The sequence below is a fragment of the Coturnix japonica genome, chromosome 32 (genome assembly GCF_054131305.1).
Source record: "Coturnix japonica strain WE chromosome 32, WE-NBRP24, whole genome shotgun sequence".
Taxonomy (NCBI): domain Eukaryota; kingdom Metazoa; phylum Chordata; class Aves; order Galliformes; family Phasianidae; genus Coturnix; species Coturnix japonica.
In genome coordinates, this window is record NC_140694.1 from 2,138,569 (window position 1) to 2,152,204 (window position 13,636).

At 45.8% G+C, this 13,636-nt stretch overlaps 1 protein-coding gene across 7 annotated transcripts in view; it reads left to right on the forward strand.

Annotated features, from left to right (window-relative positions):
- Window positions 1-1,867: 1,867 nt before the first annotated feature.
- Window positions 1,868-13,636, forward strand: part of LOC146755455 (receptor-type tyrosine-protein phosphatase T-like) — a 353,697-nt gene continuing 341,928 nt past the window's right edge. For 3 of the 7 annotated variants that reach the window (XM_085525436.1, XM_085525438.1, XM_085525439.1), the window contains exons 1-3: window positions 2,859-3,661; window positions 4,663-4,772; window positions 5,078-5,201. The gene's annotated coding sequence lies outside the window, so the exon portion shown is untranslated. Of the gene's footprint in view, window positions 1,959-2,857; window positions 3,662-4,662; window positions 5,202-13,636 lie in introns of those variants that run through there. The other 4 variants (XM_085525430.1, XM_085525437.1, XM_085525429.1 and 1 more) reach the window with 4 other exon arrangements.

Consider the following 13,636-nt stretch of genomic DNA (forward strand, 5'->3'; position numbering starts at 1 on the left):
AAAGGCTTGTCTCTTCCACGTGACTTCCCTGAGGTCCGATACAATCGTACAGCCATAGACTCATAGAATAGCCTGGGTTGAAAAGGACCACAGTGTGCAGGGTCTCCAACCAGCAGACCAGGCTGCCCAGAGCCACATCCAGCCTGGCCTGGAATGCCTCCAGGGATGGAGCATCCACAACCTCCATGGGCAACCTGTTCCAGTGCATCACCACCCTCTGTGTGAAAAACATCAACCTAATATCCAACCTAAACGTCCCCGTATCACTTTAAAACCATTCCCCCTTGTCCTATCACTATCCACCCTCGTAAACAGCCATTCCCCTGCCTGTTTATATGCTCCTTTCAAATACTAGAAGGCCACAGTGAGGTTTCCCTGGAGCCTTCTCTTCTCCAAGCACAACAAGCCCAGTTCCCTCAACCTGTTCTCATAGGAAAGGTGCTCCAGCCCTCTGATCATCTTAGTGGCCCCCCTTAGCATTATCTGCATTTCTCTTTTGCCTTCCTAAAAAGCACACCTGCTTCAGGGCACATTTCATCCCACTGTTAGGCCTTGTAAGAAGCACTATGGCAAGTCCATATGCAGAAAACACTGGCATTCCATTCACTAACAGAGAAACTATTCTGCCCTTGCTCCTGACTCTTGTCCCTGCCTCCTCCTGCACTGGGCAGTGTTTGTGGGCAATGAAAGAAATACCCACATTCTGGAAAATACAGACAAAAAAGAAACAGGCAGAAAAGTGGCACTAATACTTTGTCACTGGTGGGAATCTCCACAGAAAGTGCTGTGCTAAAGGTGTGAGGTTAAGGGATCATCACTGTCACGATAAAAGTCACAGCATGGAAGATTTAGCGATGGCGTGCTGACTAGAAGGAAAAAACAACACTTACCTTGGAGCTTGTTCATTTTCCCTCCTATCATTGGATATCTTATCATCATCTACGTAGCTCTGAGGTTGGCCAAAGCCTGTTGCCATGAGCTTTGCTAAATGCAACAGTGCTGTGGCTCAGAGGTATTACACCGGCACATAGCATAGGAGAACTCCATAACCCAAGTGTCGAGGGAAGAAGGAAGGGGAACTGTTACAATTAATTACGTTCACTAAATTGATAATTGTAGGCTTCTTGTCACACACTACTGCCTACAGCAAAACAGCACAGATGTTGACAACTGTGATTTCTGCATACAAGCAACCACTCAAGGCTGAGCACTCTCTCCTGTCCCTTTGCCATGTCTAGAAAGACCCAGAAGAGCTCAGTGTTCTCTTGCTGTTAGTTTACATCCTCCAAGCACTTCCAAAGGCACGCTGCTCTGTAGAAAAAGCTGAGCTGCCCAGAAAGCTTGTGCAGGAAGAAGGCAGCAGTGTCAGTGCACGTCATCCTGGGGGATCTGAAAGCATTTGTGAAGAGAACAGGGAAAGAAGAGGGAAGAGAGCAAAACCAACAGGCACTAGCACTGCTGCCCACAGGGGGCGGGGCTTGAGGCAGGGCCTGTGCCAGAGGGGGGCCTGGCACAGTTAGGGCCAGCTCAGGGCCCAGAGCAGAGGGGGAGCAGGCAGAGGCAGGGCCTTGGGGCCCAGGATGGAGGAGGACCAGGCACAGCTGGGGCCAGCTCAGGGCCCGGAGCAGAGGGGGACCAGGCACAGCTGAGGCCACTGCAGGGCCCAGGTGAGAGGGGAACCCAGCACAGTCGGGGCTGCTTTGGGGCCTGGGCCGGAAGGGGGCCGGGCACAGCCAGGGCCTATCCCCCTTTTTTGCACATATGAAATGCTCCCAGCTGTGCTGCACAGCAGAACATCTTTCAATGGAGATGAAAGCCTGTGAAATGAAAGAATCCTTTCTTATTTCTTTCACATTTGTGTTTGTTGACTGCAGTTCCAACCAGGTGGACTCGCAGTGTCTTGCAAGTGCCACCTGGAAGCAGGTACAGACTGGAGACACAGCACCCTCAATGTCCAGGTGAGTAACAGCAGCCAAGGAGGCCTTTGGGCTCTGCAGGGTCCAAGTGTGGAGCATTACACACAGGAACAGCTGAGTATAAAGACAGTGGCAGAGCTGCAGAGCTTGCCATAGTAGGGAGGCACAGTGGCTCAGCTCATTTCCCACAGTAACACAGGAAATAAGAGCCATGAGGGAAATGCAGATGCCTTCTGCCCCCATCAGAGGGGAGGAATGAGCTGCAGTTCCACAGAGACATTCCTCTCACAGCCACTCACACCTCAGGTGTGGAGGGACGAGCTGGGGCTGCTGGTGGCAGCTGTGGAACACTGCCATCTGTGGTGCTCCATCCTACCCTGGAGGTGGGCATGTAGAGCTGAGGACCTTTGTCACTGCACAAATGACTGCAAGCAGAGATGTAGCAGAGGGAACATAAAGCATTTAATAACTAATCACACAAAGCAATGAGTAATAGAAATGACAGTATTTCCAACCAAATATCCCCCATCCTAGCAGTCATATCTGATCTCTACAATCCCACCCAAACAATTTCCCAGCCCCCTCCAATTCCTCCTCACTATCCCACCCCTGAATTTCCCTCCCCCAATTCCCACACAGTAATTGCCCACACTAATTACCAGTATGCAGGGCATGGGGAACACCTGTTCCTTGTGTGCAGACACCTGGAAAAAAAAGAAGTGTCAGGGAACTGGAGGTCTGTAGCAGGTTGTGGAGGCTCTGCATAGAACGTAACCCCAGACCACAACCCCATCAGCTGCTGGGGCAGCATCATCCCTGTCATTGGGGGATGTTGCCAGTGGTGGACAGGGACACAGGGAGAAGCCACACCTTGGTGTAGCTCTGATCTGCTCATGTCCAGTCCAATCCTCTATAGCACTTTCCATCTTCTGTCCTTTGTTCTTAACCGTATCCTTCCTTCTCTTCTGCTCTTTTCCTTTCTTTTAGGTGTCTTACCTGTATCTGCTTTTCCCCTCTTCTGTTCTTTTACTGCTCTGGTCAGCATCCAGTGTCTGCACCGCAACTCTAGGTTTTGGGATGGAGAAAGGTACACAGGGCATAGATTTGTACAAGAAAAGCTCTCTTGCTGTGCTCAACAGATGACAAAAAGGAACCCTCAGGACCACAAAGGCAGCTTGTTTCTCCAAAGGCCATAGCGTAAGCTCGTGTAACTGGGAAGGACTCTGTTATACATCTCCTAAAAGTGCCTTTGAATGAATAATTTTCTGGTCTTGTTTCCAATTGTTGCTCAGAGGAAATGAGGTTTTTATCCTTGTATCTTTGCAGGAAGACAGAGAGGAGGGAACCTGTTTGGTGAAATGCTCAGGTGCTGTTTCCTTCCTTGCACCAACAGCCTGTTTGTGTCCACACGATGCCAGTTGTCCTCCTGACAGTTTCTACCGGTCCTTCTCCGAGTCCTTCTGCTAAGCACTGCTATTTCTGTATCCTCGGGGCCCTATTAGGACTAAAAAGAGGAGCGGATAACAGACGGAAGGATCTGGCCTTCTGCTGGGTGATAGCCACCTGCATGTCCTGTTCCTGCTTTCTCTTTTCCCCAGGTGGCATTGTGCTTCCCAAGGAGCATATGGACCTTTTAGATGGGAGTGCGCAGCAAGGAACACATGGGGTCTCATCTTCCTCCCTGCTCTGCATCTGAGTGAGGGACACTGTGACCTGCTCAGGAGGCAAGATGTCATGTCAGGGAGGTGTGTTTTCCTTGTTGTTTTTTATCATCTGTGCTTTGCTTTGCTGTGTTATTTTTTTTTCCTTTGCAGTTCTATGGTTTTCTTTCCTATTTGGTGTTTTCTATGTCGTGGTTTTTTTTTGGTTTTTTTTTTTTTAATAACTTTTTTTCTGTTTTTCCTTGTCTTAGTTTTTTTCTTTTGTTTGATTTATTATTTTTTCTTTGCTTTTATTATTATTTTTTTTTTTTAATTCTTTGTTATTTCCTAGAATCCTTCATGGTTTATTTGTTGTTGTGTTTTTCATCTATGCTTTGTTATTTTTCTTTTGATGTGCTGTATGAGAACTGTTGAATCACAATCTGAGTCACTGATTATCACCTAGGGAAGGGACCTGGTCAGCCCTGGTTAGTGCAGGTGAGGGCAATGCAGCTGAGTGACTGGAAGGGATGGAGCCTGGCTGCACCTCTCTTACAGCTCATTTTTGAAGGCTGACTGTCCCTGGGTGGAGTTTTTTTTGATGGTTTCTCCTCTGTGGAGTTTGTTCTGTGCACTTCCATCCTCAGTGGTGGGTGAGCCATTCTTTCCTTACCTTTGTAGTATATTCACACTGTGCTAGTCTTTCTGCTGTTACAGATAGTATGTGTTTTTTTTCTATTTGTTTTCTGTGGTTTTTTAAACTTTGATTCCCTGGTTTTTGGCTTGCTTTTTTCTTTATATTTCTTTTTTTTTTTTTTTTTCTTTTTTTTTTTTTTTTTTCTTTTGCTGTGTCCTATTCTGCTTTACGGTGACATTTGCAAGAGACTGTGAATTCTTCTGGTTCAAATTGCAGTTGGCTTAATCAAATGTGTAAGAAATATATAAGGGCTGCTGAGGCCAGGCTGGAGTTGCATTTCTTTATGAACTGGGGTGTTGCTGCAGATGCACTTATCTCCTGTTTTGTCTCATTTGCGGCTGTTCAAGAATATTAGATTGTGCTATGTCAGTGTTTGTTGCCATCCTGCTTTCTCTTCTCTGTCTTGCAGGTCAGCTCGTGCTGGAATTTGATGGTATCACTGTATGAATGGAGGTCAGTTTAGGAGGAGCTGCTGATGGAAGGAATCAAGACCAGGCTAATAAATGGAAGCATCTCCTGGTAAGGTGTCAGAGGTGGCAGTAATGATGTCTGTCATCATAAAAACCAGAGGGCAGGATCATCCGAGTGCTTGCTGACTGATACTTCGGAGTATCTCGTTCTCCAGCTGAACGATAAGAAAGCTAAATATGCTGAGCCATTACAGCTTGTGCTGAAGTTGTGAAGTGCCCCCAGATGTTTCCTTTAGTGGTAAATCATGTTCGGGCACTGTGGTAGTCCTATCTCTGTCATGATCTGGAGCACCGTGTCTTGTTGCGAGCCTTGTGTGCCTGTTTCCATGAACCTTGCTTTCTTTCTCTCTTCAGAGTAAGGGCAGGGTGCTTCCTTGCTCTTGGTGGATTCATCCAGGAGGCTGTTAGAAGGCCAAATGCAATGTTCATTACATGGAGGGACAGGATGGGAATGGACTGTCGTTGCCACCAGGCAAAAGTGAGTTTCTTATGTCATGAATGATATAATTTTGATTATTCTGAGCAGTTGCAGTGTGGTAGAGGATGTCACGAAACCATTTATTTGGGAGCACAGGGAAGAGTCATGAGAACCGAAACCGTAGTTTCTGTTTTGGCTGTCAAAATGGTGGAGTTTCTTTGGGAGGGCAATAGCTGGGCTTCCTGTTAGCAGGCCCCCTCTGAGAGATTGGTCTTTGCTTGCTGCTTTGCTGTGCCTACCTGCCTGCTCCATGTGCTTGTTCCTTTTACCTTTCCGCGCTTCTTTTCCCTTGCTTTGATGCTTTCCCTTTCAGGGCTCCTTTTCTCTTTCAGTGCTTTGCCCTTTTTGTACTTCTTTTCCCTATCAGTGTTGCTTTATGCTGTTCCTTTCCCTTTCAGGTCTCCTTTTCCCTTTCGCGTCTGCTTTTCCCTTTCAGGGCTGCTTTTCTTTATCAGTTCTGCTTCTCCCATTCAGGGCTCCTTCTCCCTTTCAGGGCTGCATTTTCTTGTTCCTTTTCCCTTTCACTGCTGCTTTTCTGTGCTACTTTTCCCTTTCACTGCCGCTTTTCCCTTTTAGTCTTGCTTTTCCCTTTCGCTGCTGCTTTTCCCTTTCGCTGCTGCTTTTCCCTTTCACTGCTGCTTTTCCATTTTAGTCTTGCTTTTCCCTTTCGCTGCTGCTTTTCCCTTTCACTGCTAATTTTCCCTTTCACTGCTGCTTTTCCCTTTCACTGCTGCTTTTTCCTTTTAGACTTGCTTTTCCCTTTCACTCTTGTTCTTCCCATTCAGTCTTGCTTTTCCCATTCACTGCTGCTTTTCCCTTTCACTGCTGCTTTTCCATTTTAGTCTTGCTTTTCCCTTTCACTGCTGCTTTTCCCTTTTAGTCTTACTTTTCGCTTTTAGTCTTGCTTTTCCCTTTTAGTCTTGCTTTTCCCTTTTAGTCTTGCTTTTCCCTTTTAGTCTTGCTTTTCCCTTTTAGTCTTGCTTTTCCCTTTTAGTGCTGCTTTTCCCTCTCACTGCTGGTTTTCCCTTTTGGTCTTCCTTTTCCCTTTTGGTCTTCCTTTTCCCATTTGGTCTTCCTTTTCCCATTTGGTCTTCCTTTTCCCATTTGGTCTTCTTTTTCCCATTTGGTCTTCCTTTTCCCATTTGGTCTTGCTTTTCCCTTTTAGTCTTACTTTTCCCTTTTAATCTGCTTTTCCCTTTTAATCTGCTTTTCCCTTTTAGTCTTGCTTTTCCCTTTTAATCTTGCTTTTCCCTTTTAGTCTTGCTTTTCCCTTTCCCTGCTGCTTTTCCCTTTCACTGCTGCTTTTCCCTTTGACTGCTGCTTTTACATTTTAATCTTGCTTTTCCCTTTAAGTCTTGCTTTTCCCTTTTAATCTTGCTTTTGCCTTTTAATCTTGCTTTTCCCTTTTAGTCTTGCTTTTCCCTTTTAGTTTTGCTTTTCCCTTTCACTGCTGCTTTTCCCTTTCACTGCTGCTCTTCCCTTTTAGTCTTGCTTTTCCCTTTCAGTTTTGCTATTCCCTTTCCCTGCTGCTTTTCCCTTTCCCTGCTGCTTTTCCCTTTCCCTGCTGCTTTTCCCTTTCCCTGCTGCTTTTCCCTTTCCCTGCTGCTTTTCCCTTTCCCTGCTGCTTTTCCCTTTCCCTGCTGCTTTTCCCTTTCCCTGCTGCTTTTCCCTTTCCCTGCTGCTTTTCCCTTTCCCTGCTGCTTTTCCCTTTCCCTGCTGCTTTTCCCTTTCCCTGCTGCTTTTCCCTTTCCCTGCTGCTTTTCCCTTTCCCTGCTGCTTTTCCCTTTCCCTGCTGCTTTTCCCTTTCCCTGCTGCTTTTCCCTTTCCCTGCTGCTTTTCCCTTTCCCTGCTGCTTTTCCCTTTCCCTGCTGCTTTTCCCTTTCCCTGCTGCTTTTCCCTTTCCCTGCTGCTTTTCCCTTTCCCTGCTGCTTTTCCCTTTCCCTGCTGCTTTTCCCTTTCCCTGCTGCTTTTCCCTTTCCCTGCTGCTTTTCCCTTTCCCTGCTGCTTTTCCCTTTCCCTGCTGCTTTTCCCTTTCCCTGCTGCTTTTCCCTTTCCCTGCTGCTTTTCCCTTTTAGTCTTGCTTTTCCTTTTTAGTCTTGCTTTTCCCATTTAGTCTTGCTTTTCCATTTTAGTCTTGCTTTTCCCTTTCAGTCCTGATTTTCCATTTTAGTCTTGCTTTTCCCTTTCATTGTGGATTTTCCCTTTCACAACTGCTTTTCCCTTTCAGTCTTGCTTTTCCCTTTCAGTCTTGCTTTTCCCTTTCAGTCTTGCTTTTCCCTTTCAGTCTTGCTTTTCCCTTTCAGTCTTGCTTTTCCCTTTCAGTCTTGCTTTTCCCTTTCAGTCTTGCTTTTCCCTTTCAGTCTTGCTTTTCCCTTTCAGTCTTGCTTTTCCCTTTCAGTCTTGCTTTTCCCTTTCAGTCTTGCTTTTCCCTTTCAGTCTTGCTTTTCCCTTTCAGTCTTGCTTTTCCCTTTCAGTCTTGCTTTTCCCTTTCAGTCTTGCTTTTCCCTTTCAGTCTTGCTTTTCCCTTTCAGTCTTGCTTTTCCCTTTCAGTCTTGCTTTTCCCTTTCAGTCTTGCTTTTCCCTTTCAGTCTTGCTTTTCCCTTTCAGTCTTGCTTTTCCCTTTCTCTGCTGATTTTCCCTTTCTCTGCTTCTTTTCCCTTTCTCGGCTTCTTTTCCCTTTCTCGGCTTCTTTTCCCTTTCTCGGCTTCTTTTCCCTTTCTCGGCTTCTTTTCCCTTTCTCGGCTTCTTTTCCCTTTCACTGACACTTTTCCCTTTCACTGCTGCTTTTCCCTTTCACTGACACTTTTCCCTTTTAGTCTTGCTTTTCCCTTTCACTGCCACTTTTCCCTTTTAGTCTTGCTTTTTCCTTTCCCGGGTGCTTTTCCCTTTCACTGCCACTTTTCCCTTTTAGTCTTGCTTTTCCCTTTCAGTCTTGCTTTTCCCTTTCAGTCTTGCTTTTCCCTTTCAGTCTTGCTTTTCCCTTTCAGTCTTGCTTTTCCCTTTCAGTCTTGCTTTTCCCTTTCAGTCTTGCTTTTCCCTTTCAGTCTTGCTTTTCCCTTTCAGTCTTGCTTTTCCCTTTCAGTCTTGCTTTTCCCTTTCAGTCTTGCTTTTCCCTTTCAGTCTTGCTTTTCCCTTTCAGTCTTGCTTTTCCCTTTCAGTCTTGCTTTTCCCTTTCTCTGCTTCTTTTCCCTTTCTCTGCTTCTTTTCCCTTTCTCGGCTTCTTTTCCCTTTCTCGGCTTCTTTTCCCTTTCTCGGCTTCTTTTCCCTTTCTCGGCTTCTTTTCCCTTTCTCGGCTTCTTTTCCCTTTCTCGGCTTCTTTTCCCTTTCACTGCTGCTTTTCCCTTTCACTGACACTTTTCCCTTTTAGTCTTGCTTTTCCCTTTCACTGCCACTTTTCCCTTTTAGTCTTGCTTTTTCCTTTCCCGGGTGCTTTTCCCTTTCACTGCCACTTTTCCCTTTTAGTCTTGCTTTTCCCTTTCACTGCCACTTTTCCCTTTTAGTCTTGCTTTTTCCTTTCCCGGGTGCTTTTCCCTTTCACTGCCACTTTTCCCTTTTAGTCTTGCTTTTCCCTTTCACTGCTGCTTTTCCCTTTCACTGCTGCTTTTCCCTTTCACTGCTGCTTTTCCCTTTCACTGCTGCTTTTCCCTTTCACTGCTGCTTTTCCCTTTCACTGCTGCTTTTCCCTTTCACTGCTGCTTTTCCCTTTCACTGCTGCTTTTCCCTTTCACTGCTGCTTTTCCCTTTCACTGCTGCTTTTCCCTTTCACTGCTGCTTTTCCCTTTCACTGCTGCTTTTCCCTTTCACTGCTGCTTTTCCCTTTCACTGCTGCTTTTCCCTTTCACTGCTGCTTTTCCCTTTCACTGCTGCTTTTCCCTTTCACTGCTGCTTTTCCCTTTCACTGCTGCTTTTCCCTTTCACTGCTGCTTTTCCCTTTCACTGCTGCTTTTCCCTTTCACTGCTGCTTTTCCCTTTCACTGCTGCTTTTCCCTTTCACTGCTGCTTTTCCCTTTCACTGCTGCTTTTCCCTTTCACTGCTGCTTTTCCCTTTCACTGCTGCTTTTCCCTTTCACTGCTGCTTTTCCCTTTCACTGCTGCTTTTCCCTTTCACTGCTGCTTTTCCCTTTCACTGCTGCTTTTCCCTTTCACTGCTGCTTTTCCCTTTCACTGCTGCTTTTCCCTTTCACTGCTGCTTTTCCCTTTCACTGCTGCTTTTCCCTTTCACTGCTGCTTTTCCCTTTCACTGCTGCTTTTCCCTTTTTGTCTCGCTTTTCCCTTTTTGTCTCGCTTTTCCTATTCACTGCTGCTTTTCTCTTTAATCTTTCTTTTCGCTTTCACTGCTGCTTTTCTCTTTTAGTCTTGTTTTTCCCTTTCTGTAGAGAGTGTTTTTTACAGCTAGTTAGCTGAGAAGGGTTGTAATCACGGTGCAGCTAGGCAAGCAGCTATAACACCTGCAAGGACAGCAAGAATAACAAGATGCCTTGGGATGGTGAGAAACTAGCCATGGTTCTGGGAACTCAGCAAGGGAGTAGCTTTCAGTTGATAACAACAAGCTGTTAAGATACTCGGGGATAGTATGTAATTGGGAACCAATGATGAGCTGCACTTTTGCAATATGTATGAGCTAATTATCCATATTATAAAGGTACACGCAGCCAAGGGTTAAATGAGATTCGCTGATCATATGTCAATGACAGGTGTAGTCGTCTGCTTTTCTCCCGCCGTTCTGCAACAAACACCTATATACAAATTTAAGAACACAACGGAGTAACTGTTACTGTTTATTAACAACCAGTTTTAATAATACGATAAAAGTATGTCCTGAGAAAGGGGAACAAACATGCTTCTTCAGAGTTTTTTAGCTGTTCTGGATCTCAGCCGTCGCTTGATGATCAGATGATCACTTTCCTTCTTTTGTTCCTCAGATTCCTGAAGAAAACATTTCAAAAGTTACTCATCTTTTCACACAAGACTGACAAGCTCTTCTTGACCCACGCAAACATATTTCTTCCCCTAAATGGATTTCAGAATGGCATTTGCTTATTATATTTTATTCAGAAAACTATGGGATACCGAGATCATTTTAATGCAGCTTAATCACTCCGCCAGCTTCCTCTGCTCCATATGTGCGCGTAGCAGTACCTGCTAAAGGAGCGCTGCCTCAACACCACGTGCGTGAAGGCCAAGCACAAACAGACATTTTCTGTTGGGGTGACCTTCAGTGAGAACTGACAACTGAGGAGTGAGTGCGAGAGCAAACCCGGGCTCTGTGGGAAAGCATCTGGCGTGAGTCTCTGCTGCCAGCCTGCACTGCAGCAAGCACAGCCGTGGCTGCCAACTCTCACAGAGGGTGGATTAGGGATTAGAAAGTGCAGGAAGAGAAGACAAAGGCAAGGGCTGTGTTCTTGCAAGCCCTTGCTGCCTGCTAGGGTGCAGTCTTGTGTAACTTAAGTCTTGTGATTGGAATAACACCCACTACAGAGGGGTGTAAGATCTAGGAATATAAAGGTATGCTAAAGGATTCAGTAACTTTCTAGAATGAGAAATATGAGTGCAGACAATCAGCATTTCTCTCTAATTTAGATAGGTGATCTGACCGGTCCTTTATCTGGCATGTAAGGCCATGAGAGGTAGCACAGTGGATTTTGCTGAAGAAATGGGCCAAATTTGGTTGGCTGCTCCACCTTTTATCTGTGAATTGCACGCATAGCAAGGCAAGAGACCCCAAAAGATGGGCAAAGAAGGAAGACGGACATCAGTTTTTATGTTGGTGCGCCGAGCCTTCACATGGGATTCTTGCACTTTCCCAGCGTCTGAACGGGAGTCTTGATTTCCAGACATGGGAGCAGATTTCCCATGGACATGTGGCTCACGGCTGACAGAAAGGCTGGTGTCCATGCGAGGATGAGCTTTGCTACAGAGGCTCAAGGAGATGCGGCAGTAATGGCATGGCCCACCTCTTGTTCCCCTCTTGGCAGGCTCTCTGCCCTCTGATGAGATTTCTTTGGCTGGGGAACTGCACAATCACTTCTTCCTTACCCAGATGCTCTCCCAGAACTGGTTGCATCTGGCTATCCGTGGAACTTCCAACTTTGCTGGCAAATACATTCAAAGCTTCAGGAGGTAGGAGGGAATGCATATACGAACATACACTTATGTATATCCATTTGCTACCTTGCAGGACAGTATCATCACAAGTGCTGTTTCTATGGAAACAAGACTAAAAATACAGAATAACAGAAATTAGAGTCTCATCTAACAAGTATTTTCTATCCTGGACAAGGTTATTCTCATTTATATACTGTGCCTGCACATGTTTGCATGGAGACGGGGTTTCATTTTGTTTTGTTGGTGCTCTCGACTGCTCTTACATGCAGAGCCCCTCAGCAATAGTCCTGCTGTTATTTCTTCTGAAAAGAAATGCTGCATTGCATCAATATGTGCTGCTGAAGCACCTCAATGAGATCAAGAATTGACGTTAAGGATTCTTCCCCATCTCAGCTGCTTTGCAGCTGCGTCTCCAGGGCACTATAGCAGGTGCCCAAAGCAGGCAGCTTTTGCCCTTTGGCTCAGGGCAGCCACCTGCTTTGCTCCAGTGCTGGTGGTGTCGGAAGGGCACTGCAGGCACTGATCTGCCCTCACCTCACAGCTTTCCCAAACAGGCCTTTGGGGCAGCAAAGCACTGAAGCACCAACAGTGTGTTGTGTGAACCCCGTGCCCTTCCCCACTTGAGCTGCCCGGGCCCACTAAAAGCTTTAAAAACCCATGAAAGTGCTCTTGCAATTTGCATATAAGCAAGACTGCACTTCAGAAAATCTTACATTTTACTTCATAAACATAGGCATCTGCTGCTAATTAAAGTAGCAGCATATAATTATACCCTTTCTTATTAGTAGATATAGAGTCTGACAGTTGCTTAGATACAAAATAAGCAACCACGGATTGTCTTCTGCACTTTAACAAGCAGAGAGAGCAGGAACAATAGAAATGTAAACTTATTCTATATTATCTCTGGTAAGTGCGCCTGGGAAAAATGTTTAATCTCATTGGTAGCTTGTAATTTTAGCTGTAAGGTTCTTCAGCAACCCCTCTGTTTTCCACAGTAAAATACCAACCAGTTGGTTCCTTGCCCCATCCTTGGAGGTGTTCAAGACCAGGTTGGACGGGGCCCTGGGCAACCTGATCTAGTAAATGTGTATGTTTGGTGGCCCTGTTAGGCAGGGGGGTTGGAACTACATGATCCTCGAGGTCCCTTCCAACCCGGGTCATTCTGTGATTCTGTGGTTCCTCTGGGGAGAGCAGTGAAGCTCCTTGGGGAAGGTGTCGGGCAGGAGGAGTGATAGTGGAGCTAGTAGACACCATTTTTCAGAGACCCCATCTTCTGGCTTTTTATTCCCAGGGAAGTAATGTCTGCTTCCTGATTAAAATAAAACCAGTGCAATCCAGGATTGTCACTGTAGACAGAGGCAGATAAACAGGAGCAAAGTGAACTGTGTGCAGAGCGTAGGTAAGGTTTTTAAAAGGCGGTGATGTTGCCAAATGTGGTTGCCTTATTTTCTAATGGGTTAAGTTTGCAGCCAAAGCAGCCCGGATGTGACAAGATGGATCTTCAAAGTCTTTACTGCTTCTCGTCAAAATACTCATGACGCTGTAGTGAAAAATCACTTCCCTGCCCCACTGAATATGTCAGCTGCATCCTGAGAGGCACATTGCAGTGCGTGACCTTTTCTTTCCTCTTGTTCTGCTAATAACCCCCAACTTTCCTTGCTCACAAATCTAAAACTCTGTTGATACACCTACAGTCTAAGTGCTCTTGTTATTAAACTGTAGGGAAGGTAATCAGAGCAGCTAATGCCACGATAATCCCCCTGATCCATACTGTTATCTTTGGAGATATCAGAAATGATGCTGCCTGTAAAAGCGATGATGTATGTTCTGGTTAATTCTGCACTGGGAAACATTTGAAGCTAACCTTCAGAGTGTTACATGCTGGAGGCTGCAATGGGATTTCAATTGCCTTTCTTATTGACTAACAAAAAGTGCAATATTTCTCAGCAGAAACCACTGGCTTATTTCTAAAAAGTCATAGTGATAATAAGAAAGTTCATTTTGGGAAAGGTCCTTCTTCCCTCTGCAGCACTGTGACACCTAGGCAAAAGGCCAAGGCTCATAGGGATGGGCAGCAGCCTCCCTTCCTTCTCCCTGTGTGGGGCGTTAGGAGTTGAAGAGAGACATGAAGCTTCCCTTTGCGATGTCAGCTGGAGCAGAATTTTGGGTATGGCTTCCCGTGCTCTGAAGACAGATTTGGTGGGCTGTTGCTGTTCTCTCTTTTCTGAAGCATCACCAGTTTTAGGTTCTGCGTTACTGTTTTGGCAATGATGCCAAGGAGATGGCACAAACACTTTGCCAGCCTACTTGGTGCTTTCCAAGCTGGCCAG